This window comes from Bos grunniens, chromosome 20 (assembly GCF_055505025.1).
Source record: "Bos grunniens cultivar Pamir isolate PY7600 chromosome 20, Bosgru_T2T1.0, whole genome shotgun sequence".
NCBI classification, from domain to species: Eukaryota; Metazoa; Chordata; class Mammalia; order Artiodactyla; family Bovidae; genus Bos; species Bos grunniens.
In genome coordinates this window covers 72,535,987-72,551,804 of record NC_141184.1, presented here as the reverse complement: position 1 = coordinate 72,551,804, position 15,818 = coordinate 72,535,987, and the positions used below count along the sequence as shown (strand labels likewise).

At 49.0% G+C, this 15,818-nt stretch overlaps 1 long non-coding RNA gene across 1 annotated transcript; it reads left to right on the top strand.

Moving 5' to 3' along the window:
- The first annotated feature begins 10,426 nt into the window (after window positions 1-10,426).
- On the top strand, window positions 10,427-15,753 carry LOC147350715 (uncharacterized). Its single transcript, XR_015149040.1, has 2 exons — window positions 10,427-13,938; window positions 14,409-15,753. It is a non-coding gene; the product is annotated as an uncharacterized LOC147350715 (long non-coding RNA).
- The last annotated feature ends 65 nt before the right edge of the window (window positions 15,754-15,818 follow it).

Below are 15,818 nucleotides of genomic sequence, written 5' to 3'. Positions count from 1 at the left end.
TTGGATATGAAAGTTGGGATGTGAAGAAAGCCGAGCGCTGAAGAATTGATGCTTTTGAGCTGTGGTGTTGGAGAAGACTCTTGAGAGTGAGTCCCTTGGACTGCAGGGAGATGCAACCAGTCCATTCTAAAGGAGATCAGTCTTGGGTGCTCATTGGAAGGACTGATGCTAAAGCTGAAACTCCAGCACTTTGGCCACCTCAAGTGAAGAGCTGACTCACTGGAAAAGACTCTGATGCTGGGAGGGATTTGGGGCAGGAGGAGAAGGGGACGACAGAGGATGAGATGGCTGGATGGCTTCACTGACTCGATGGACATGAGTTTGGTTGAACTCCGAGTGTTGGTGATGGACAGGGGGGCCTGGCGTGCTGCAATTCATGGGGTCACAAAGAGTCGGACATGACTGAGCGACTGAACTGAACTGAACTGACACAATATCCTTTCTGTGTTGGTGCTTGTATTTAAGACTGTAAATCTCATCAGCTTTTGCACAGTTAATGTCTCTATTAGACTCGTTAAGAAAGTATCTTCTATAGTTAATAAAATGTAAAGACTGCACCTGCTATTATGCTAGCTTTCATTCTTACATATTGTCACAGGGAACTTGCTTTAATGAATTTATTGTGAGAAGTTTTAAATCAAATTCTATGTCAGGATTTCACATTAAAGTCCAAGAGCTGGTTAGATTTGTTCAGTGTTAAACTAGGTATTATGGTAACTTCCTCATCAGTTAAATTACTAATTTAAAGTATAACATGTATTTGATTAAGAGAAACTAACTTATAGAGAAATTTGGCTGAGAATAGACAACTGTTAAGGCCCTTTGTTGTACAGAATGCTGTGCTTTAATAAATCATGATGTTGTAATAGAATGGTATCTTCCTGAGTAATAATTTATAGTGTTTCTCTAGTAAATCTTGAATAGCTTATTTATCTTCTGTGGTCAAAAAAAATGTTCTGCTTCCAGTCATATGTTCTGTAAATCTTCATGTCACTTACATGTTTGCCATCATTTCTGCTTTACTGTATTTGCCTCTACGGATTCTTGAAATTTTAGCTTCAGAGTCGCAATGAATCTGGTTTCTCTTCATTTCTTTGCATGCATCTATCAGCCTAGTGATTTAAGGAAGCAGTGTCGAAAGGTAAACTATTTAGTAATGTAGCACGCCTTTGTTTCTCTGTGAAGTATTAAAGAGTCCTTATCGTTTAACGTGAATGAACACTGTGTGATTATGTCCTGGTGAATAATTGACGTTTTAATGGAAGTGATGAAACTCACCCACCACTTAAAATGTGCTGATGGTTCTGTTGGAAATAGGTCATTCGTTGGGACAATTGTAACAGTGTGCCTTTCTCCCACTTGTTTGCCTTCTGATCATCTCATGCGTGTTTATAATAGACATAGTATTATTTCTTATTTTTAAAATGTTCTTTACTTATGTTTTTGGGCATGCTGCACAGCTTATGGGATCTTAGTTCCCCAAGCAGGGATCAGACCAGTGTCCCGGCAGTGAAAGTGCCAAGTCTTAACCTCTGGACCACCATGGAATTTCCACTTAGTGTTTTCTTTAAGAAATGACTGAATCAGAGCCATAGATGTTAGATTTGCGGGAAGCCAATTTAATGATGGTGGGTAGCAGTGTGCAGGAGACTCTGTGTGCCGGGCACGTGCTTTCCGAGTCTGTCATCTCATCCCCAGGTGAGGTCCAGGCTGCTGCTATCCCCATTCAGCAGACATAGACACTGAGGCTTAGCGAGGCCGGGCACCCTGCCCAGGCTCTCACACCCAGCAGCGTGGTGTGGACTGGTCTGATCAGAGCCTGGACACTTAACCATGGTGCTGTCCAGCCCGCTTTCCTCCAGAGGCTCTCGTGTCCATCACGGCATCCCTGATGGAGGGAGCATCAGGAGGGAGCTCTCTGCCTCTCCCCTCGGGTCACTTGGATGAGCCCCTGTTGTTGGAGTCCAGTGCCCCAAGGGATGGCCTTCCTTGTCCCTCTCCTGCTCCCAGCCCGCTGACCGAGCACTCCTGGGCCTTCCCGCAGGACTGGGGTGGCCGTGCTCCAGTTCAGGCAGCTCAGTGCACAGGAGACCTTCTGCTGAGCACAGCAGACCAGCGCTGTCCCCCTGGGGTTGGTGACCTGGGTGTGCTGCTCGCCTGCTCTGTGGCCTGCTTTGCCCTCCTGTTAAGTGGACACGGTGCTGCCCATCCTGGCCACGTGGGCACCAGTGGTGTGGCTCCCATCCTGGGGGAGGGCAGCCAGGCTGTGGACCCAGAGGCCTTCCTCAGGAGAAGGCCCAGGCGAAGGGGCTGGCCACAGTCCCTGACTTTGAGGCAGGTGTTTGTCTCCACTGAGTCCATAGTCAACCCAGGTGTGTCACTTCCCTGCTCTGTTCGTTGCTGTTTTCTGATTTTTATAAATGCTTATTTTAACTTGAATTTGAGATCGATCCCTGTTCAGTTCCATGTGGATAATTTCTAGCCTTTGTAGCCTTCTGTTGTCTGAGGGTTCTTGTTAGAGCTCAGGAGAGGGTGCCCAGTTTATCCAGCTGCTGTTAAACGAGTTCAGCTGTATTTTGCACTGTCACTTTGTTGTCACCAAGCTCCCGTGGGACTGCACGGGATCAGTATTCTTTACAGAATCCCACGAAAAAGGCACAGGTTAGTTGGTTAAAACAACACACTCATTGTTTATAAAAATACATGCCATGCATGTCTCCTAAAACCTCCCCTGGCTTAACCACACACCCAGATGTGTCAGTGAGACCTGTCTGGACCCTGAGGGGTTAATCTGTTCCCCACACTGTTGCCACCACTGTCTTTCCTGTCCTCACACCCAGGACCAGCAGAAACGCTGGGAGTCCAGGAGAGATCATCTCTCTCTTTTTTAAATTTGTTTATTTTTCAGTTGAAAGATAATTGCTTTACAGAATTTTCTTTTCTATCCAACCTCAACATGAATCAGCCATAGGTACCCATATATCTCCTCCCTTTTGAGCCTCCCACCCCTCTAGGGTGATACAAGATCATCTCTTAGTGAAGACCAGGGGGTGCTTTATGGAAACCACTGTGAGCGAATGACACTCAAGCTGCATGTAAGTACTTCAGTGAGTAGCCCCGAGTCTGTATGTTACCGAGAAATACGATCCAGGCACATGGTGTTCGCGTGGAGGGGTTAGGTACCTTTTCTGTGTTTCTCTTGTTGTCATGGGTTCCAGTAACCTGCATCATCACTACAAATGATCTTGGATGGTGGCACAAGCTGTGTCTTTTTCTCCTTCAAACAGAAAGGTCTGGACGGCTTTGCTGAGAGGTTTTGTACTCTAGCTGTGGTGCTTCTGAGCAGCATCTGGCGATGAGCACAGTCCTTTCATCAGGGCAGTTCATGCCGTGCAGGGTCCACAGTGCTGGCGTCACTCTGCTTTCCTGCCCGGCAGGGCCATCTGGTCACTGGATTCCAGAGAGGGTGGAGCCCAGCTGCAGGGAGGCTCCCGTCCGGGGTCTCTGCACTCAATCGGATGCTCTCGCTGCCCCATAGCCCTGCTTCTCTTGAACAAGACAGTCCTTTAAGATGGCATTAAGCTAGAACAAGGGGGTTTTTTTGTACTTGGGGCAAAGTATAGCTAATAGATTTTCAAATAAGTTTCTGGTTATAATGTAACGCCTATGTGATTGCCATTTTCAAAACAGTTTATTGTTAGCCAGTTGGACACTTACCTCACTCCCTCAGCTGCCAGCTTTATGGGAAGAGGTAGGAGATGACAAGACCGCCATCAAATGTGAAACCTCGACCCCCGCCTCACTGCGGTCCCTTCGGCTGGGCCGCCTGCACACGGGGGCGCTGCGCACAGCCCACCCACGAGGACTTCAGGGATGCCCACAAGTAAGCAGCCTGTGTGCGCGTCATCAGTTTCAGGAACCCTGCGCCTCTTGTCTTGAAGGAGTTGCAAGGATGATTTTAAAGGAATACCATTGGGTTCAGTGCCTGTGTTTAGTGGTGAACTTCAGGTGCTGGGGAAGAAGAGCTCAGTGACCTCAGTGATTTTAGAAAACGTCCTTCTCTACAGATTGACTCCTGTGGGAGCTTTCTTCCTGATCTTGGTAGAGGTCTGCCCGGCCCAGGGCATGTTCCTGACAGTGATGGCCCTGTGCCTCTCAGGTTCGCTCTTGAGGGTCCCTCCCTTTTCCTCAGGGGTCTCCTCTCAGGAGACTCTGTCCCCTCCTGTGACTGACACTGTCCTCATTGAGACCACCACCTAAGCTCCCGTCCTGAGCCAGGCAGCACTCGATGGAGGACACATGTGGTCACTTGGCCAGCAGACCTGCACGGTGACCGTCGCTCTCCTGCCATGGCCGGGGACAGTCACCCTGCAGGAGGTGGGGGGAACTGCCCAGAGCAGGGGAGCTTGCCTTCTGCTGGAGCGTTTTCACCTGCTGAGCAGCGACCCTGATGGAGGGTCGGAGTGCCCTCTGCACCAGCTGGCCTGGAGTCCAGCCCTCCTCGGGGGAGAGCTCGAGGCAGAGAATCTCAACTTCCTGGGGTGGTTCTCTGTGTCTCGGAGCCTGCATTGCTTGTGTGGAGTGTGTTTGGTGAAGGAGACTCCACTGTCTGCTTCGAGGTTGAGGTGCGGGTGTTGCTGGGTGCCCATTTCTATCAGTAGATCTTGTGGAGGGGTGTGTGTTTGTACAAGGGTGCCAGTTAAAGGTCCTTTTCTCTCCCTAAAGCTCGACAGGCTCTCAGGACAGCCCCGGGAAGAACCCCAGCAGCGGCACCAGCAGGCAGGACTCGCTGCACAAAGCCCCAAAGAAAAAGGGCATCAATCAAGTCCTCCATCAGCCTCTTGTTTCACAAGAAGGAAAAGGGCCGGCCTGAAGACCCCAACAAGGAGGCATTAGGACCAGGTGGGTGCTTCACCTTTCAGAGGGAGGAGGGCCTGCAGGCATCTCCCTTCTGTGTCTCCCCTGTTGTCCCCACAAGGCTCCAGTCACTCACGCTGGGGGTCCTCCTGGGAGCAGGAGTGGAAGAGGCGTCTGTCTTCTCAATGGGTCTGAGATGATCAGATGAGTTAATGAGTGGATGGATGGATTGATTAGTGAGTGGATGGTTGGATGAACAGATGGCTGGCTGGATGGGTGGATGGACGGAGCATGGAATGAATAAAGCAGATGATTGTACTCCAATGCTAGAAACATATTGTACGAAATCAATTGAGTAGGAGCTGGGCAATGATTGTTTCCTCCTAACAGTGACACGTGTTTGGAAACTGCCTAAGTGCTCATCAGTGAGGGGTGAGGTACAATCTGTGGACACCCCACAAGGAACAGCCAGCCCTCTTTCCTACCACCTTCCCCATCCCAGGAGCTCATCTGCCCATGCCCCCACCCCACCCCACAGCCACGCAGGTCCTCCTGGGTTCCCCTCATCACACAGGGTTATCATTAGGCCCTCATCTCGCTTGGCTTCATCTCCTTGAAGACAGGGTATGTTCCTGCCTCTTCAGCCACAAATTTGTTGAGTCTTGTTTGTGCTGGGTGTGGGATTTCCAGAGGTAAGTAAAGCAGATGTGATCTGGAGCACAGTTAAGTGACAAGAGAGAAAAAGGAGCAGGTTATTAAATGCTATCCCTATATTAATATATACAACGCTGCGATGGATGGTGCATTGATTATATACCAGATGCTGTGTGTGCCCCTTCCCAAGCAGGTGTTTCCCCCTCCCAATTTACAGAGGAGGACACGGTGACGGTCACACGGTCAGGGAGTGGTGAGGGCAGGTTCACACCCACGCAGCGGGACCAGGCACTTTGCCAAACCCCAGCCACCTCTCTGGTGGATGCCACCAGAATGAGATGGTTCTATGGCATGATGATTCAATGGACATGAGTTGGATCAAATTCCAGGAGATATTGAAGGACAGGAAAGCCTGGAGTGCTGCAGTCCACGGAGTGGCAAAGAGTCAGACACACTTGAGTGGCTGAACTAAAACCTGAGTGTGTGCTAACCTGCTTCAGTTGTGTCTGACTCTGCGACCCCAGGGATTGTAGCCCACTAGCTCCTCTGTCCATGGGATTCTCCAGGCGAGAATACTGGAGTGGGTGGCCACGCCCTCCTCCAGGGCATCTTCTCGACCCACGGATCGAACTCACATTGCTTGTTATCTGATGCACAGGCAGGCAGGATCTTTACCCCAAGCACCACATGGAAAGCCCCAGTGAACGGTGACAACTAGAAATGCAGAAAATAAGTGCGGCTCCTAAGTTAAACTGGAAGAGCAGCAAGCACAGGTTGTAAAGAAGAAAACACATGCCCCCCCCGCCCCACCCCTCCCCCGGCAACCGCGTCAGCCAGAGAGAGGCGGTTACCATGGGGCGCCCTAAGAGCTTTGCTCTTCACCGCCCTTTCACTCTGACCTGCAGGTCGGGCCAAAAGGCCGCACCTCTCCTTGGGGGGCGTGCTGTACTTGAGCTGCACGACCTGCAAAAGGACACCAGCCTGCTGACGCCGGCCTGCCACCAAACACCGCCAACACCAGACCAGCAACCACCTGGCAAGGCCCGGGGGCCCGAAGGGTTTCCAGGACATCCCAGTGACTGGGAGTGTGGGCGTGCTTGCGTGTGGGGCCTGGTGGGTGGGCTGAGGGGTGCGGGGGTCTTGGTGCATTCCCACCCCCAGCCACTCCAAGCAAGGCTGCGCTTGCTGAGCAGGGCCTCCCCCAGATACGGTTCGCTGATCAGGGCCACGCGGCCCTAGAGGTGTCGACCTTCGGGGCATGCCGTGACCCGAGCCTGGTGGCCCGCTGGACTCTAAACCTCCTTTGGGCCTAGGCGCAGGGAATCTTGAGTGCCCATCCTACCCGGCACCTGCCTGGTGCTCAAACACACCTGGAGCCACGGAGGAAAATATTTTGAAATATTATATTTTAGAAGTATAGACTATTAAGTTTATTTTAAAAGTATTCATCCTATTATGTACAGGCTGTAAAATGCTATCAAGGGGCACTTTTGGATAAATACTTTAAAATATACGAGTCATTTTGGCCTGTGTGAAACAGACTAAATAGCCTAAGCCATGAGTTCCGTTTTAGTCTTAACTCAGATCAACTGGTGGTGGTGGTGGTGGTGGTGGTGGTCATTCCTTAAGTTGTGTCCGACTCTTTGTGACCCATGAACTGCAGCACGCCAGGCTTCCCTGTCCTTCACTATCAAAGAGCCCTGTCTTTTTCACTATCAACGAGCCCTGTCTTTTTCACTATCAACAAGCCCTGTCTTTTTGGGCTACTGTTGTAAATCCCGTAGACTAGCTGATAAACAGCAGAAAGTTGTTTCTTGTAGTCCTGGAGGCTGGGGAGTCCCAAGATCATCAGCAGGTGCCACGTCTGGTGAGGCCTGTTTCCTGGTTCCTAGACTGCCTGCTGCTTCTCCCTGTCCTCGCAGCACGGGAGCCCATTCCTTCCTGGCCTGACCCCTCCCAGAGTGCCTGCCTCCTAGGATCATCACCACGTGCGGGGTGAAGTTTGAGGGCCCATAAACTGTCAGCCCATTGCAGTCCCTAAGTATACTCTGCATTATTTCAGTCTTTTGAAATAATTCAAGCTTTCCTAATAGCCCAGTACATGTTCTTTTTGTTATATGTTCGTTGGGCTCTTGAAAATAATGTGTATCAGTGGGAATGCAGTGTTCCGTGTGTATCAGTTACATCAGGTTTGTCACTCATGTAATTCAGATTCCAGTAGCCACGTTGAGTAAAAGCAGAAGTAGGTGAAATTACCTGTAATATATTTTATTTTAACACACCCCAAATATTATCATTTCAGTGTGTAATCAACATGATAAAACCTAATGCAATAGTTCACGTTCTTTTTTTCATGCTAAGTCTTTAAAATCCAGCGTGTGTTTCAGGCTTGCAGCGCATCTCATTGTAGAGCCAGCCACATTTCAGGTACTTCATGGTTGCAGGTGACTACGTACCAGGGAGCCCAGTTCCAGGAGAGATGTGTCTTTAACATCTCCCACTGGGATTATGAACTCGGCTGTTACTCCTTTTCTATTTCTGTCAGTTTTTATGTATTGATATTTTGAGGTTATGTTATTAGGTACATTCAAGTTTAGAATCCTCATCTTCTTGCTAGACTGAACTTGTATCAGTATGAGATGTTCTTTTTTATTGCTAGTAATGCTTCTTTCTTTAGACACTATTTGACAGTGATGTTGCCACGTCAGTTTTCTGTCCGTGTTAGCTTGGGTATCTTTTATTTTCACCTGTCTGAAAGACCTTCCATCTTAACATGTACCTCTGAATAGTGTATAGTTTTCACTGGAATCAGTTTGAGTATTGGCTCTGTTTATAATGTTGATATTTCAGTGTGTAGACACCATGTTGCTGTGTGATTTCTGTTTGTCCCACCTAGTCTGTGTTCTTTGCTCTTGCCTTCTTTTAGAAGTATGAAGTGTTTCTCTAGTTCTGTGCTCCTCTGTCAGGTTGTTGGGTGTACATTTGCAGACACAGTGTGTGTTTTACATTCAAGTCTAACTTAGTACTCTTACTCCTCCCTGACACGACTGTTTCCTCCTTGTCACTGTCACACTTTAAACGGTTAGATATATTTTTGGCATTAACATCATTGTTTTGTAGAGTTAGTATTTACCCTCACAGTTACCTCATTGTTGGTCTTTACTTGTTTTTTATATTTCCATCAGAGACTACTTTTCTTTTTCCCAAAGCACTGCCTTAATATTTTTTTTTAGTTCATGTGTGTGGGTGATGAGTTGTCTCATTTCCATTTGCCCTCAAAGTCTCTATTTTGCTTTCACTTTCGAAGAGAGTTTTTGTTGGATGTAGAATTCCAGGTTGGTGGTTATTTGTTTTTCAGCATTTTACAGATGCCAGTCCATTATCTTCTGACTTCCTTGTTCTTGGAAAGTCAGCTCTCAGTGTTGTTGTGCCGTTTAAAGCCACACCCTTTTTCCTCTGAGTGCTTGAACATTTGCTTCTTGCCTTAGGCACCCACAGAGCTGCTGAAACCAATGTGTGGTTTTCATTTTTGACTCAATGGTCTGATTCTTGAACCAACTCTTACCACTGTCCCTGTCAGTCAGTTCAGTCGCTCCGTGTCTGACCCGTTGCAACCCCATGGGCTGCAGCACGCCAGGCTTCCCTGTCCATCACCAGCTCCTGGAGCTTGCTCAAGCTCATGTCCATCGAGTCGGTGATGCCATCCAACCAGCTCATCCTCTGTCGTCCCCTTCTCCTCCTGCCTTCAGTCTTCCCCATCATCAGGTTCTTTTCCAATGAGTCAGCTCTTTGCATCAGGTGGCCAAAGTATTGGAGCTTCAGCATCAGTCTTTCCAGTGAATATTCAGGACTGATTTGCATTAGGATTGACTGACTGATTGGATCTCCTAGTAGTCCATGGGGCTCTCAAGAGTCTTCTCCAACTCCCCAGTTCAGAAGCATTGATTCTTTGGCATTCAGCCTTCTTCATGGGCCAACTCTCACATCCATACATGACTACTGGAAAAACCATAGCTTTGACTAAATGAACCTTTGTTGGCAGAGTAATGTCTCTGCTTTTTAATATGCTGTCTAGATTTGTCATAGGTTTCCTTCTGAGGAGCAAGCATCTTTTAATTTCACCATCTGCAGGAATTTTGGAGCCCAAGAAAATAAAGTGTGTCACTGTTTCCACTGTTTCCCCATTTATTTGCCATGAAGTGATGGGGCTGGATGCTATGATCTTCATTTTTTGAATGTTGAGTTTTATGCCAGCTTTTTCACTCTCCCCTTTCACTTTCACTAAGAGGCTCTTTAGTTTCAACCCCTGGAGGCATTTCTTATTCCCCTTTCTGTCTTTTCTCCACCATGAGGGTCCCCATTTATAGTTTTTAACAACATAGTTTAACAACAGATTCCTTCAATACATTCTATCCCTTTTTCCCTCTTATATATATATTGTAACCGATCCGTCCTTCAGTTCACTGATCGTCTCTTCGGCTACGTCCAATCTGATGTTAAGCCCAGAGACTGAGTTCTTAAATTCAGTCACTGTTATTGTAAAGTTCTAGATTGGTTTTGATTCTCAGAAATTTTTCCTTTTGTCAAGTATATTTTTGATCAGGTGACATTTGCATCTGATACCTCTAGCATACCTCTGATACGCTGATATATATCTCATACCTCTGGATCTGGTTCAGTTCTTTTTCTCTTGGTCCTGTTTGTTGTTACACCCTCTTTTGCTTGTTTGGTTGCATGTTGGACATTATGTTTGGAAAACCCTAGAGGTTCTGAGTGATGCTGCCTTCTCCAGAGTTTCCTCTGACGCAGACCTCCAGTGGGGACAGAGCTGTCTGTTCACTCAGGGCCTGAGGGACTTGAGGCTTGAGGGTCCTTTTAAGCTCAGTCTCAGCAGCCTTCACCCACCTTCTCCCCCGACCCCAGGGAGGAGCTTTCCAGCGTCTCCAGTGTCTGGAAGCCTGGGGTGCCTCCCAGGGCCCCGCGTTCTCGGCAGGTCCTGAAGCCCACCGTCTCTCCTGAGCACCACGAGGTGACTGATAGTCAGCGCTCAGCCGGTTTGGGCAGAGTGTTGGGTACGTTTTCTGACATCCGGACTGACTCGTCAGGCCTGCGCTTGACTTTTTGTCTCCACAGCCCAAGGAACCCTCCAGAGCTGTGTTAGCCAGCCCCCTCTGCTTGACTTTTTCCCTTCCTTTTCTTCACAGAGTCAGCTTTGCTCAGATGCCCCGAGGGAACGAGCAGCCCTCTCAGTCTCCAGCTCCCTCACTGAGCTTCGCTTTTGTTTGAAATCTTGGATTGTGGCTGCCTAAGGACCTCTTTTAAACCTTATTTAGCTTTTCTAGCTCTTGGTAGGCTGACCTACAAGATGCTTGCGTCTGTCACTGGAAGTGGAGACACCCTGGGGGGGTCTTCTGTCATCTGAAGCCACATGTAACAGTCACAGTAATTGTCTTGATCAAGTTAATTTGATACCAGGGAAAACAAGAACCAGGGGTCCTTGTTTGGTATCCATGGTTGTGTTTCTGGTCAGAGTCCCCAGCTTGCCTGGGCTGTTTCAGTGCCACGTGAACTTGGGAAGGAGGTGGAGCAGGCGGCCCACGCGGCCTGGAGACAGAGGAGCCGGTCTCCCCTCTGCCCTTGCCCCTGGCGGCCCAGGGCAGGCCTTGCATTGCCGGGCTGCTGGTGGTGGAGGCCACGGCTGAGGAGGGAGGGGTTACGTGACCTGTATTCTGTGACATGGTCACATGTGGGTTTTCTTTTTCAGTTTGAAAAAATGACTGCTTTTAGTCTTCCCTCCAGTTTCACTTTAAGGTGGAAAATGAAGATTTTATTCGTCAAGTTGAGCACAGTGACCTTACAGTCTTTTTGAAAGCAACAGTTGATGTTTTACGAACACATCTCAGAGAACTCCAGTAGATAAAGCTAAAAAAAGAGAACATGTTCAGGGTGAACTGCGGGCGGGACCCCAAACTGTACGCTGTCTCTCCCAGAGTGTGTAATTGGTGAGATGGGTGGATATAGGACCCCAAGCACCCTGGGGACCGAGGTCCTCAAATGACAGCAGAGGTCCGGGCTGAGCCAGGAGCAAGTGGCCTGTGCCCTGGTGAGTGGAGAACCGCGAGGGTGGGAGTGGAGCCAAGAGAGGGGTGGGAGACTCAGGCGGGGTCTAGGAGGCACTGGCTGTCGCGGCTCGAGGCAGGGACACCCCTGAACCTCCACCATGCAGTCCCCACGGGGCAGAGTCGTCTGGCAGCCGAGGGTCGAAGTAAAGAGGGCGAGTTCACAGCAGGTTGAATGAACCCCTGTACCCACTGTGGGTTCATTTTAAGTGCCTGGAGTGAGGTTGGTCAAGCCCTTGCTGAGCTCGAGTGAGGGAGCCCGACAGGGAGGACTGAGCTCAGGGTGAGAGTGAGGGGCAGCTAGCGTGGTGAGTCCTCCTCAGCTGAGTGGGTTCTGGGGACGCCCTTGAGTTCAGGGCTGCCCTTTCAGTAGCCTCACTGGAGGCTTGTTTGGAGGGTAGAGGGGGCAGAAGCCCACTTAGAAGACGTGCTCATTCCCAGGGGTGGTGGTTTCTGAAGGAGTTTATACTGGTTGGTTCGACTGTGACCCAGTACCTTGCAGGGTCATGTTTGACAGGGGGCCTGAGCTGTGGGCACAGCCTGCCTTCTCCTGCACTCCGCACTCAATTGTTGTCTTTTGGGCAGCCCCTCCCCCCTCTCTGCACCCTTGACAGTGGACCTGAGCCCAGCCCCCCTGTTGCCACGGAGCCCCTTGTGACCGAGTGGGTTCCAGTTCTGGGCTCCTGGGAGATGTGCTGGAGGCGGAGCCTTCATGCCATTTGGTGGTCATAGTGTGAGAGCAGTGGTCATAGTGTGAGAACGGTGTGTGTGAGAGTGGTGTGTGAGAGCAGTGTGTCTGAGAGTGGTGGTCGTAGTGTGAGATTGGTGGTGATAGCTCGGTAGCCGAGGTATCCTACCGTGAAACAGCGGTTGCCCCCGAGTGGGGGGCTGCCCCTATCCACGAGGATGGGTCGCAGAAGGGCCCGCCTTTGGGCGTTATTCCAGCGCTGCAACCCCAAGGCAAAGGCGAAGACTAGGAAGGACTTGGCCTCGGCCCACGTCCTGGAAGCAGAGCGGCCTGAGGTGAGAGCAGCCGGGGGCTGGGCCCGTCAGATTGGCCCTCACCCGGCAAAGCACTGGGGTTGTGTTTCATTTTGTTAGCATGGTTGTGGGCCCTGCCGGCCAGGGCATTCTGGCCTTAGTGGGCAGGATCGACCCCAGCAGGTTTACCTTGTAAGAGGTTGTGCAGTTGCTGCATGGAGGATGGGCGGGGGCCCCACAAGAAGGGAAACACTGGCTGGAGAAGTCACTGGGGCACATGGACTGAGCTATAGAGTCAGTCCTTGAAGCAGAAAGGGTAAGGCCCTTAATGTCTCCCTTCTTGCAAAGAAAGGATATACGGGCTGGAGGAATCTCTGGGGCATGAGGATCGAGCTAGAGAGTCAGTCCTTGAAGCAGAACGGCTAAGCCCATTAATGTCTCCCATGTTACAAAGCACAGACCAGTGTGTCCAGTATTTTAATGACAGGTACCTACTGCTTACGTGTATGGCATACACCCTCGTAGCTACACATGTCTACTGCATGCCTCTTACAAGTGCTGGACACTGTTCTGGGTGCTGAACACTCAGTATGTAGTAGTGGATACGTAGCCCAGGATTGTTTTAATTTCTGCAAAGAAAAATAGAAGAACGAAAGACTCCTTGTGGTTCAGTTTGAGCAAGTTCACCACGTGGACGGCCCCACATGCACGCAAATTGTGGTAAAGTACATATAACATAAATTTAACATTTTAACCAGTTGATTGAATGACTGGGTGGCTTCTGTGGAGTCAGGCTAACAGATGGCTTTGAGGTGCCATCCGCCTTTTTCCCAGAGGAACACTCCAAAGCCTCGTGGCCTTGTAGACCTTCCTTTTTTTCTTCACTTTCCCCAGTGGCTCCAGGTCTGTGTGTCGTTTAAGAATCTCTTTATCCACTTTGTTGTTAGGTTTACGTTTTGGAAAGTTTCTCAAATGTCCCTGGGTCTTGAGAAGGCAGGCTTGGATTCCAGGTTCTCTCCTGCCGCGTGCCTGCCAGGTCGAGGTGGAGGCTGAAGGCCGGTCTGAGTTGTGGTGGTCTGTGTGGTCTTGGGGTCAGTGGACCCCTCTTCTCTGGAGGGGCACGGAGATCCTTTGTGTGGAGCCTGGAGAGACTTGACAGGGTCAGTCTTCACAGTCTCGCTCTCTTTTTAATTTATGTTTGCATTTAGTTTCTCATTTAACTGTTTTCTAGGAATTTCCAACTCCCGAAGGATACACCTACAGGGAGCAGCTTTGTAAAACCAAAGAGGAAATCGCTCAGCTGAAAGCTGAAAGAAACAACACCAGGGTCAGTAGGGGGATTCTCACGTGTTGACATTTGCCCCGCGGGGGTCACCGCTGGCCTCCATGTGCTGTCTTTAAACTTTGTCTGATTTTCAAGTCATTTTCCACATCTTCCCACTGAACAGACCAGGATGGATCAGTTCTGGGTTCTCATACCTTGCTTCAAATTTCTGATGAGAGCTAATGTAATTTTAGTACATATGAGGGGGGAGTTCTCTTAACTTACATTTTTGTCCACGCTACACTTTGTGTGGGATCTTAGTTCCCCAACCAGGGGTTAAAACCCATGATCCTTGAAGAAGTGTGGAGTCTTAATTACTGGACCCCTGGGGAAGTCCACTCTAACTTTCGACTGAACTGGCAGGATTCAGACGTGCCTTAGCGTGTTTCCGGCTATAGCGTGAGGCTGAGAGGAGTTATCGGCCCGGAATTCGAGCATGAGGTTGAAGGTGTTCCTTTGGCCCTGCCCTGCAGCTGCTGCTGGAGCACCTGGAGTGCCTGGTTTCGCGATATATTCCACCCGTCGGGATGACAGCAGGCAAGCGGCAGGCGCAGTCCCCAGCCGGCATGAGGAGTGAGGTGGAGGTGCTCAGGGCGCTGAAATTGCTCTTTGAACACCACAGGGCCCTGGACGAGAAGGTACCAGCCATCCGGCCGTCCTGGATTTGTACACTTGCTGCCTTGTTAGGCGGATGATGCACATATTTATGTAACTAGTTGACTTTTGAGCGTCTTGAATTCTTGTATATACATTTTTTTTCTGTAAGAATTCAGAGTTTTATATGGTTAAAAAGCGTTGCCTGCATACATGCTCAGTCGTGTCCGAATCTTTGCAACCCTGTGGACTGTAGCCCACCATGCTCCTCTCTTCATGGGGCTTCCCAGTCATAAATACTGGAATGGGTGGCCATCTTCTACTCCAGGGAATCTTCCTGACCCAGGGATCGAACCTGCCCTCTTGCATTGGCAGGCGGATTCTTTACCACTGAGCCACCTGGGAAGCCCCCAGTTAAAAAGTATTAGTTGGCATGAATGTCTCAAGATTTATTATATTCTGTATATCAATTTGCAGTTAAAAACTGGGTAATAATTAATTTAGGAGAACATTTTGTTCTCTCAAACTTAGAATTTAAAGCTGTTAACAAGCAGATTCTCTTGACGTTAAGATCAATGAGAGACATTCAAGGTATTCTGTGGCAGTATCCATGTATTAGGGTGAGTATACACTAAGAAGTGTACTAACGTATATACACACATCGACACACAGTGACTCGGCCCCTTTTATTTGAGTTGAGAGCGTGATTACGAGTAGCACTCGAAAGGTGTAGTTTGTTAGAAGAAGAATTAGGTGCCACACATAAAGAGGTAAGTTTGATCAGTCTTTGTGTAATTTCCGTGAACGGTTTGTCATTTGAATCCTTTCATTTTAAAAAAGAATGAAGGCTGTAGTGGTGGGCATCAGATGTTATTTATCTTTCTGATTGAGGACCCGCCCACCAGGGTTATTTTAATGACTAGTAAACTAGACTTGTGGCTCAGAGTTGCAGGATCTCTTAAGTACCTCTTTGTCCAGTAGAAGACAAATTCTGACTCTAATCACCTGGTGGTATTCGGGATGGATAGCATCACCATGTATTTTCTTTTTATGTTGTGTTTTCAGTTTAGAGTTGAGTTTTCCAGGTGGAGTTTGGCTGTCTTTACTTATTTCTTTACTCTGATTCAATTTTTTTTGGTTTTAGCAGATGATTCTTTCAGAGGAGAATAACCAGGAAAAGATACTAACGGACAGGGTGCTTGATGTACATCATGAGCAAGAAAACATGCCAAGCGCCAATGGAAAGGCAAGTCCTTGGTCTCGCTCTCTGTCTGGTTCTCGTCTTACCA